This window comes from Mytilus edulis, chromosome 1, assembly GCF_963676685.1.
Source record: "Mytilus edulis chromosome 1, xbMytEdul2.2, whole genome shotgun sequence".
Classification (NCBI taxonomy): Eukaryota; Metazoa; Mollusca; class Bivalvia; order Mytilida; family Mytilidae; genus Mytilus; species Mytilus edulis.
The window spans coordinates 23805101-23817164 of NC_092344.1; the positions used below are offsets into that span (position 1 = coordinate 23805101).

Consider the following 12064-nt stretch of genomic DNA (forward strand, 5'->3'; position numbering starts at 1 on the left):
AAAAAGAAATGGTGGGTTAAACTTTGTCTGATTGTTTACAGACTTTCAAAACTTGGTCTTATTGGTTACAGACTTTTCTAAACTTAGTCCTATTGTTTACAAACTTTTCTTTTGTCTCCAGGAAGATTAGAATGTGTAACCCTATTATTGTTAATATTATTATTATCATTATTGAAGTTTTCCAGCTTTATAAAAAAAGATGTGGCATGATTGCCAATGAGACAACTGACCACAAGAGACCACAATTGACACAGACATTAACAACTGTAGGTCACCGTACGGCCATTCAACAATGAGCAAATCCAATACTGCAGTCAGCTATAAAAGGCTCAATAGAGAATGTTAAACAATTCAAACGAGAAAACTAACTGCCTTATTTAATTCAAAAATATATACAATGCACTATATTGACAAGTAAAATGATGGTAAAAATCATTGCAAGGACACTTTAATAAGCAAATATGTACACGTGTATTGTATATTCTGCAATACAGTGCACTTTTCAACCTGTAGTGCTGTACCCCAAGTAGTTCCTGTGAAATCAAAGTATAGTAGCGTAACCGTTCTAAGGTCTAAACACCATATATTTCTGAACATCTGACATCTAAATAATTGTTGAAATCTAAACACTTGTTAAAATCTAAACATGTTTAGATGCTAAACGTACACAGAAAAAGTGTTTAGATTTGAATTTAGGATCTAAACCTGTTTTTACAGTGTACAGACCTGTCAAATGAAAAAAAAATAATAATTCTCTAGACTTAAAAATACATATATATTTATATACACATTTAAATGGAAAGTTAGTTTCTTGAGATCATGCACTTTTCAACTATAAAACTTCTGTTAACACAGAACCTACCCCACTCGATGTAGCTAATTTTCGGTTACCCAATGCCAGAAATATTTGTCACTGACAGTCAGCTATTGATTATTGGGCAGAACTCTACTATAAATATTTATTTTTATTTATTTACTTTCTTAATTTAATGTATGAATTAGAATGATGTGTACATATGTACCAATCTTGATAAACTCATTCGTCAAGATAAAACTTCAAAAAAAAAGGAGACTTTAGAAAACATAAAGATCAGCAACGTCACATTACTAAACGTAATAAATGTTTTGTGGCTGCTTTGTTCTTAAATGGCCACGGAATCCAGATACTGAAGAATAGGTTTTGTCACAATCTGAGCACTGGTATAAAGCTTGACGTTCAGAGTTATTTGCGGTAGTGGCTTCTTTTTGGTTTCTTTGCAGTTTTTGCAGCCGTCCTTCAGATTCAATATCTGATGCAGTAAAATCACGAAGTAATAGATCAAGATTGAGATCACTGTCATACCAAGATAAGAAGTAACTTTTAGTCCCTTTAAGAGGACATTGCGAAATTTGCGACGATGTTTTTGGAACATATACTTATAATTTGTAGGTCTTTTGTCTGTTTAATGCACCCATTGAAGTTATAACCCTTTTTGCCGTTCTGTACTTAACTACTTTAAACGATATTTTCTCTCTTATATGATTGCCGCTAATTACATTGTTTGTAAAAACCTGATCAAAATTGATTGAAATGATTGACCCTTTTAATTAAGGAAAGACATCCTCATTATTTTTGTATTTGGAAAAGAATTTGATTAGGATAAAAACCCAAGTTCATTACAAAGCATACTAGACTGATTCAAACGGCAAAACAGAATTGCTTACAAATAAAAACGATTATTTGGTAATATATATTTTTGGGGCATATTTTTTTTTCGGTTCTAAATTTCCAATCGATTATTCATCAATTATTCCTATTCTATAATCTTGATTTTTTTCATCTATTCAATGAATAACCGTCGAAACCCATTAATACCTTCCTTTATACTTTTTGCCGCAGGGGCCGTAATTAACCTTCATTTGAAAAAAAAACGGTTAAAACTGAAGCCTTTTTCCATTTTGATTTCTGAAAAAGCTTTTAGTGGAACCAATCATTCATGAAAATTAAAAAAAATTATCAAATAGTATCGATGATGAAATTAAAATATCTTAATTCCATTTTAATTAGCATGTGTATACGTGTATTATAACCATATCCCAGCCAATTCACAAATGCACCTGTTTTTACAGGTAGGTAAAATAGGTAAAACATTTGTATATTTGATCAAGGAATGGTTTAAATGATTCCTTGAATAGATACAATAAACGGGACCTGTTTCACCGTAACAATTTCGGTTGTCGGATTTATGAGAGTTATCTAAATACAATCCATTCTCGTCGCAAAGTTCATTTTAAAAAAAGTATTAAAATATGTTTATTATGAAAAACTATTAAAATATATTTATTATTAAAAACTATTATAATATAATAATTATTAAAGTAGGTAAATCATAATAATATTCATATAAAATGAATTGTAATGACAGCATTGAAAATAATATCTCGCTTTGTTTTATTCAATTTTAATTTGAACAATTACATGTCGTCTGCTAACGGTAAAATACGAAACTACGTTTAAATAATACGGAAGCCGATAAGGGCCATTAAAAAAAATAAAATATGTCGTTATTACGACATAGCATGTCGTAATTTCGACATAACATGTCGTTATAACGACATCGCTATGTCGTAATTTCGACATATCATGTCGTAATAACGACATCACTATGTCGTTTTAACGACATAGCTATGTCGTAATTACGACATCGCTATATTTAAAAGAATATGTATTATGATTGGCAAGAGACTAAATGACAAAGAAATTAACAATTATACGTCATCATAATGTCCCCGATAGTTATAAAAGCCCCCGCATGGTCAGCTATAAAAGAGGGAAGAAAGCTACCAGAGGGAGAGTCCCCGAAATGCTGTGTGGCAGACAGTGTTATTATTCAATTATTAGCTCCCTTGGTAAAACTCCAAATTTCATATTTAATGTATTCTATTGTTAAATAATTTACAGAAAGCTTAATAAGTATATATTTGTTAATTGCATAGCTTTTGCTATTTGAATTCATTGGTTAAAGATATTTATTCATATTGTAAAGTTTAATATTTGTTAATTGCATAGCTTTTGCTATTTGAATTCATTGGTTAAAGATATTTATTCATATTGTAAAGTTTAATATTTGCATCGTCGTAAAATCTTTGGTTACCTTCTTTGGATACCTTCAGTGAGAAACTTATATATGTTATAGATACTAATTCAAATTAACATGGCCTATAGTGCTAGGGCTGTACAGTCAGTCAAAGTCGTTTAGATTAACAAGTTACCGGTCGTAGAATAGCTATGCATGCAGTCACACATATTGGAAGAATGAATTGTGGAATTATTTGAGGACTGAAATTGTACAACCAAGTCAAGCCAAGCTTTCCATCTCCCTTCAAATAAGCGCAAACTACATGGCTTCTTGGTATAAGGGTGTATTGAAGTATTGATAGCTTTATTTGTACTTTCAAACGTTGGGCACGCACGATGTTCCTACAACCCCTAGGATTTAAAACAGAATCTTCAAAATTTCATCCGCAAAACAAAATAAAAATGTTAGAAAACACGAACCAATATTAAAACAAATGCAATATATGTTTTAAATTATGTTTTTACAGCTCTTGATCATCTCCTAAGTAATATCTAGTATATTTGAGGATTAAAAAAAGAAAGCTATGTGAAAAAACGGATGTCCCCATCCAACGTTACATTTATGAAAAACTGTTTTAACTCTTATGTACGGAAGCCGATAAGGGCCATTCAAAAAAAAAAAATTATGTCGTAATTACGACATAGCATGTCGTAATTTCGACATAACATGTCGTTATAACGACATCGCTATGTCGTAATTTCGACATAATATGTCGTTATAACGACATCGCTATGTCGTAATTTCGACATAATATGTCGTTATAACGACATCGCTATGTCGTAATTTCGACATAATATGTCGTTATAACGACATCGCTTTGTCGTAATTTCGACATAACTTGTCGTAATAACGACATAGCTATGTCGTAATAACGACATCACTATATATATTAAAGAATATGTATTATGATTGCCAAGACACTAAATGACACAGAAATTAACAACTATAGGTCATATCATAATGCCCCCAATAACTAGAAAAGCCCCCGCATAATCAGCTATAAAAGAGGGACGAAAGATACCAGAGGGAGAGCCCCCGAAATGCTGTGTGGCAGACAGTGTTATAAATTAATTATTAGCTCCCTTGGTAAAACTCCAAATTTCATATTTAATGTATTTCATTGTTAAATAATTTACATGAAGCTGAATAAGTATATATCTGTTAATTGCATAGCTTTTGCTATTTGAATTCATTGATTAAAGATATTTATTTATATTGTAAAGTTTAATATTTGTATCGTCGCAAAATCTTTGGTCACCTTCTTTAGTTACCTTCTGTGAGAAACTTATATATTTTATAGATCCTAATCGAAAGTAATAAGAAACCGACCGGGGACTAAGCCGACTGACATAAAGTCCTATCAAGGCAAGCAAAGCCTAACACCTTTCTTTAAAGAAGCGCACAACTCCGTGGTTTGTGGTAATGAGGGTGAATGAACGTATCGATTGCTGTGTATTTACTGTCAAACGAAGGGCACGATGTTCCTAAAACACGACGTTACACATAAAAAGCGGCGTCGAAGAGGGTTTTTGACTAATTTTTGCGAGTTTTATTCGTTTTTTTATATGTTGGTTGATTTATTAATTATATTACAAAATTTTTAAAATTTCTGATTCTGGTTCTGTTCGTTTTGTGATGTCATTTTATCATAAATTACCTCAAGTTGTGGAAATCTATTTAATAATGTTTACCCTTTAAGTTATTTCAACTAAAAATGCATTACTGTCGCAAGTAATGTGGGAAAGAAAGATGGGACAGAAGTAGATATAGGCAGATGTGGTACAGTTTTCCGTAAAAAAGATATTTGTTTTTAGATGTACGAAACTTTTATCATATGATGTTTAACTTTCAAGGTGCATATCATCTGTCATTGTAAAATTTCTAAATCTTAACTCAACCCCAATACAAATATATCTGACACTCTGCAAGTAAATCGAACATTTTTACCCTTGGTTAAATTTGAATAGAATTGTATTTTCCCGTGTACATAAGTTGTCGAAATACACCCCTTCAATTACTTGAACCTTGGCTTGAGAATTATTTCCGCAAGTCATCTATAGTGTTTAATTTCTGATATACATTTTAAAATATAGTAATCTACTCCTGGATCGTCCGCGAAAACGGCTTAAATAATCCCGGGTTTTTAAAATTCGATGAAACGGTTTTCGTCGCTGTTTGGGATTTGTCTTTCAATTACTAGTACCTCCATTTCATGCACAAGTTTATATTGACGAAAAGTTCCGGTTTCGCTAGTACAGGAATTAATTTCATCACGACAGTTATAACATGAATAGCAGGACAAATCGCGAAGTAAAACACTCCGTGAACTGGTATAAGTCTTTTAATATTGGTGATTGCACCTTACTGAAATGACGACTTTAAATGATCTATGGAGTACTTCCACAATATAAATTTCAATTCGAATTTTACATTTAGAGGATTGTCTTGGTGTCTAAAAATTGTCTTTGCAAAAGTTGGACGAAGTTCATGTAATGAGATGTTTTTCCCCATTTCACCATTCTTTTAAATAAATCGTTAAAAGCTATAAACGATTAATAAAAATTTCAAAATTTAACCTGTGTCGAACCTATGTCCCCGGGTGGAGTCTATAGCAACATGCGCTATTCTTTTTTTTCGGCAGCAATCATCAACCTGTTTTTCCAAATTTCACAACACGATTTGTTTTAATTATCATGAACATTTAATTGAAACTTAAGCACATGTAACGACGGAAATTAGCGTCTTTCGAACTTTCGACGTTTGGACAAATTGGCTACTGTTTTGTAATGTGTGGAAGCATTTTATTCCTTTAAGACCCAAACATGTAGTTAATAAGAAAAGAATCTTGTCATTTTTTACTCTTCGTGTATCTAACTTTTGTTTTGATTAATTATAAAAAATACGCGTTAACTGATTTGAAAAATGAAATATCAACTTGGACAAAATGGCTACCGTTTGAAAAACGACTGTGTAGAGAAGATTTTATTGAATCAGCAATATTTGAACTCACGAACAATGAGGCAAATATTTGTACTTTTGTTAGATATTATTATTGTCTTACTATTTTTATTCATTTTCTGCTACTTACAAAATTCACTTTCAGTCGTTGAGATAACGAAAAACGTCGTTGGACATTTTTCTTATTCCCGCTTAATATAAAGCCACCGAGTCAAATAAAATTTGGCAAAAATAACGTCTTTAACGCCACAAAGAACCGACATCTGTCGTTGTTCCTGCCAAGTATCAAGAAGATCAGAGAATAAGAAATAGGATCACTATACATAAGATTTAAAACAGTTTTTCATAAATGTAACGTTGGACATCCGGTTTTTTTCACATAGCTTTGCTAATATAATCATCAAATATACTAGATATTACTTAGTATATGATCAAGAGCTGTAAAAACATAATTTGAAACATATATTGAATTTGCTTTAATATTGGTTCGTGTTTTCTAACATTTTTATTTTGTTTTGCGGATGAAATTTCGAAGATTCTGTTTTAAATACTAGAGGTTGTAGAAACATCGTGTCCAACGTTTGTAAGTAGAAAGAGAGCAATCAATATATTTCAATTCACCCTTATTACACGAAGGCATGTGGTTGGGCGCTGGTTTATAGGTCGGATGTATGTCAGTCCTCATATAATTCCTCACATATTAGTTCAAACAAGTAGAGAGTTTATCACACTAAGTCTGTATCTACTTAATTAGGATCTATACATTATAAAAGTTTCTCACAGAAGGTAACCAAAGAAGGTGACCAAAGATTTTGCAACGATACAAATATTAAACTTTACAATATGAATAAATATCTTTAATCAATGAATTCAAATAGCAAAAGATATGCAAATAACAAATATATACTTATTAAGCATCATGTAAATTAATCAACAATGAAATACTTTAAATATGAAATTTGGAGTTTTACCAAGGGAGCTAATAATTAATTAATGTTAACACTGTCTGCCACACAGCATTTCGGGGCCTCTCCCTCTGGTATCTTTCGTCCCTCTTTTATAGCTGACTATGCGGGGGCTTTTCTAATTATTGGGGGCATTATGATAACATATAGTTGTTAATTTCTGTGTCATTTAGTCTCTTGGCAATGATAATACATATTCTTTAATATATATAGTGATGTCGTTATTACGACATAGCTATGTCGTTAAAACGACATAGTGATGTCGTAATAACGACATGTTATGTCGAAATAACGACATAGCGATGTCGTAATAACGACATGTTATGTCGAAATTACGACATGCTATGTCGTAATTACGACATAATTTTTTTTTTTAATGGCCCTTATCGGCTTCCGTACTTATGTATAGTGATCCTATTTCTTATTCTCTGATCTTCTTGATTCTTGACAGGAACAACGACATGTGTCGGTTCTTTGTGGCGTTAAAGCTGTTATTTTACCAAATTTCATTTGACTCGACTGCATATTATAGTAGAAAATGAATAAAAATAGTAACACAATAATAATATCTAACAAAAGTACAAATATTTGCCTCATGTGAGTTCAAATATTGCTGATTCAATAAAAATCTTCTCTACACAGTCGTTTTTCAAACGGTAGCCATTTTGTCCAAGTTGATATTTCATTTTTCAAAGCAGTTAAGGCGTTTTTTTTATAATTGATCAAAACTAAAGCTAGATATACGAAGAGTAAAAAATGCCAAAATTCTTTCCTTATTAACAACATATTTGGGTCTTAAAGGAATAAAATGCTTCCATACATTACAAAACGGTAGCCAATTTTTCAATATGTCTGAAAACGTCTAAAATCCTAAAGACGCTAATTTCCGACGTGAAATGTGCTAAAGTTTCAATTAAATGTTTATGATACATGTAATTAAAACAAATCGTGTTATGAAATTTTGAGAAAGATGTTAATGATTGCTGCCGAAAAAAAATAGTGCATGTTGTTAAAGACTATGCCCGGGGAAATAGGTTCGACACAGGTTAAATTTTGCAATTTTTATTAATTGTAATTGCTTTTAAAGATTTATTTAAAAGAATTTGGAAATGGGGGGAAAATCCCATTTTATAAAATAAATTGAAATTTATGTTACGGAAGTACTCCGAAATAGATCATTTAAAGTCGTCACTTCAGTTAGGTGCAATCACCAATATCAAAACACTTTCGCGATTTGTCCTGCTATTTCGTGATGAAAGTAATTCCTGTACTAGCGAAGCCGGAACTTTTCGTCAATATAAACTTGTGCATGAAATGGAGGTAATTGAAAGACGAATCCCAAACAGCAACGAAAACCGTTTTATCGAATTAAAAAAAAAAGGGATTATATTTTTATTTGCCGTTTTCGCGGACGACCCAGGAGTAGATTACTATATTTTAAAATGTATATATCTGAAGATGACTTGGGAAATATTTCTCAAGCCAAGGTTCAAGTAATTGAAGGGGTGTATTTCGACAACTTATGTGTCAGGAAAAATACAATTCTATTCAAATTTAACCAAGGGTAAAAATGTTCGATTTACTTGCAGAGTGTCAGATATATTTGTATTTGGGATGAATTAAGATATAGAAATTTTACAATGACAGATGATATGCAACTTGAATGTTAAACATCCTATATGATAAAAAAAAATATGAAAACCGTATACATGTACTTCCGTCCCATCTTTTCTTCCTACATTACTTGCGACAGTACTGCATTTTAAGTTGAAATAACTTAAAAGGTAAACATTATTATATCGATTTCCACAACTCGATGTAATTTTTTGATAAAATGACATCACAAAACGAACAGAACCAAAATCAACCAACAATATAAAAAACCGAAAAAAAACTTGCAAAAATTGATCGAAGTTAAAGACCCTCTTCGACGTCGCATTTTAAGCGTAACGTGTTATAGGAATATCGTGCCCAACGTTTGAAAGTAGCATTAGAGCAATTGATACTTTAATTCTACCTTATTACAAGAAGCCATGTAGTATGCGCTTTTTTTAAGGGATATGGGATGCTTCGCTGGCAAGTTAGGCTCGCATATTCATATAGTATTGTTTACCCAATCTATCTATATTTTTTCATCTTTATTATCCCAATCTGACTATACAACTATTAGACACAACGATAATTTAATGATTTGTATTTAATAAAATATATAAGTTTCTCACTGAAGGTATTCAAAGAAGGTATCCAAAGATTTTGCGACGATGCAAATATTAAACTTTTCAATATAAATAAATATCTTTAACCAATGAATTCAAATTGCAAAAGCTATGCAATTAACAAATATATACTTATTAAGCTTCATGTAATTTTTTTAACAATAAAATGCATTAAATATGAAATTTGGAGTTTTACCAAGGGAGCTAATAATTGAATAATAACACTGTTTGCAACACAGCATTTCGGGGACTCTCCCTCTGGTATATTTCCTCCCTCTTTTATAGCTGACTATGCGGGGGCTTTTCTAATTATTGGGGGCATCATGATGACGTATAGGTGTTAATATCTCTTGGCAATCATAATACATATTTTTTTTATATATAGCGATGTCGTTATTACGACATAGCGATGTCGTTATAACGACATAGTGATGTCGTTATTACGACATGATATGTCGAAATAACGACATAGCGATGTCGTTATAACGACATGTTATGTCGAAATTACGACATAGCGATGTTGTAATAACGACATGTTATGTCGAAATTACGACATAGCGATGTCGTAATAACGACATGTTATGTCGAAATAACGACTTGCTATGTCGTAATTACGACATAAAATATTTTTTTTGAATGGCCCTTATCGGCTTCCGTAAAATAACGTAGCTAGCTTTTTTGAGTGTGTACGGTTTTATAGGGAAATTGAGAGTGACCAATCTCTGTGTTATAGCAGGAACATATATATTAAGATTGGCATTACAAGAATAAAAGGAATTTTCTTCTATTCACACCTATATTAATATGTCTTCTTTTCTCAAAAGCCTTTTTAGAAAAGAAGACATATTAATATATATATATATATATTGCAGTGCTTTAAAAACATAATGATACCAGATGTGGAATGATTGCACATGAGCTTACTTTCATTTTTTGATAAGATTGTGCAAGCTTTTCGCACTTTTTCTAGTTCCTAAATATATACATAAATTTTCCGAAAAAGGTGTAGATTTTGTCGTGCTTGAAAGACAGATTAACATTTGCAATGCGAATGCTTAAGAATGTTTTTTTTTGTCAGTGCATATTTTAGTATGGAAAACCTTAAACCTCAATCATGACCAGTTTTTGGTATATATATTTTAAGTCTTCATATCAATTGTATCCTAGTTAGATTGAATAACTATAACAAGTATTTTCACATGTTTAACCCGCCACATTCTGTATGTATGTGCCTGTCCCAAGTCAAGAGACTGGGTTCAGTGGTTTTCGTTTGTTTCTGAATAACATATTTGTTTTTCAATGATATTTTTTACATAAATAAGGCCGTTAGTTTTCTCTTTTGAATTGTTTTACATTGTCTTATCAGGGCCTTTTATAGCGGACTATGCGGTATGGGCTTTGCTCATTGTTGAAGGCCGTATGGTGACCTATAGTTGTTAATGTCTGTGTCATTTTGGTCATTTGTGGATAGTTGTCTCACTGGCAATCAATAATTTAACTGCTATAATTCTTGCAATGATTGATTAACGTTTTCTATTTGTGAGGATACCAATTAGACTTTTTATTAATAATGAAATAAATAACAAACAAACTTATATATTGATATGCTCTCTTTAATAGAGAAAGGATCCCATTGGTAGATAATATAATGTTCGATATTTTTATATGTCTCATCTTGCTCAATAAGGAAAGCTGGTGTCTGAACACTACTTATATCACATAATACATTTTGTACTGTCAATTCAGTGATGGCCCAAAAACTGTATCTGTATGAACTGTATACGTATCTGCAATAAAAATTATAATTTTACTAAATTGATAAAATATAAATTGGGAATGTGTCCATAGGGCACAAATTATACCCCTGCTGCAAAGCTTCAAAAATTCAAACTAAACCTTAACTATTATCATGATTATGTATTTACTTTTGAACACATATACATATATTCATATTAAAGTTTAAGAAATGTGTCATTATACTTGAAAAATGAAGATTTATTTAATATTAATCATGCAAAAATAATATTTCTTGACACCATGAAGCTATTTAGGTGCCAAGCCACTTTGACATTTTGTTTTTTTAACAATAATTTGATCATCTTTAATTTTTTTTGATAAATTTTGTTTACAAAGTTTGTTTATATTTACAATAGTTCAGGTATAATACAAAAATATTTTTTGTATAAATAAGCGTCTTTTATTCAAAGAAAATAATCAGAAAAAAATAATTGTGACTTCCTGTCCTACATTCACTTCGTACACCCTCATAAGCCACCTCTAAATGTTGTGAAGAAATGATGCATTTATGATCTAAAACTTTGAAAAGAATGGGACAAATAAAGGTTGCAATACTTATATATTATAAATAAAAAAAAGTGTTATTGTTGTAAAATAATGACATTTTTCTGTGTGTTTGTGTGTGTGTGTGTGGGGGGGGGGGGGACATTTATGTACTTTGACAACATCAAAATCACATCTGCATGTCAAATTTTATATTTATTTTAGTGTTTATAAGCTTAAAAAGGAGTTTTATTGTGATGGAGATTAAATAAGGTACACCTTGGAATAGTATAATATAATTATATATATGTTCCTGGGTACACAGACTGGCCAGAGAAGGACCAAAAATGGCAAAATTGATGACTCGATATTTCTTTTAATATCAATAAAATGTCATTAAAACTAAGTTACACGGGATGCCAGTGTATCAAACTTGTAATCTGCCACATTTTTTTTGTAATACTTGCATTCATTTAATCACAATACGTTGGACAATGCAAGAGGGGGGATAATAAAAATGGCGCCA

At 31.2% G+C, this 12064-nt stretch overlaps 1 protein-coding gene across 1 annotated transcript in view; it reads left to right on the top strand.

Moving 5' to 3' along the window:
- LOC139528498 (uncharacterized) overlaps positions 1–12064 on the top strand; it is a 403824-nt gene that overhangs the window by 192201 nt on the left and 199559 nt on the right. The gene's annotated exons all lie outside the window — the stretch shown is intronic.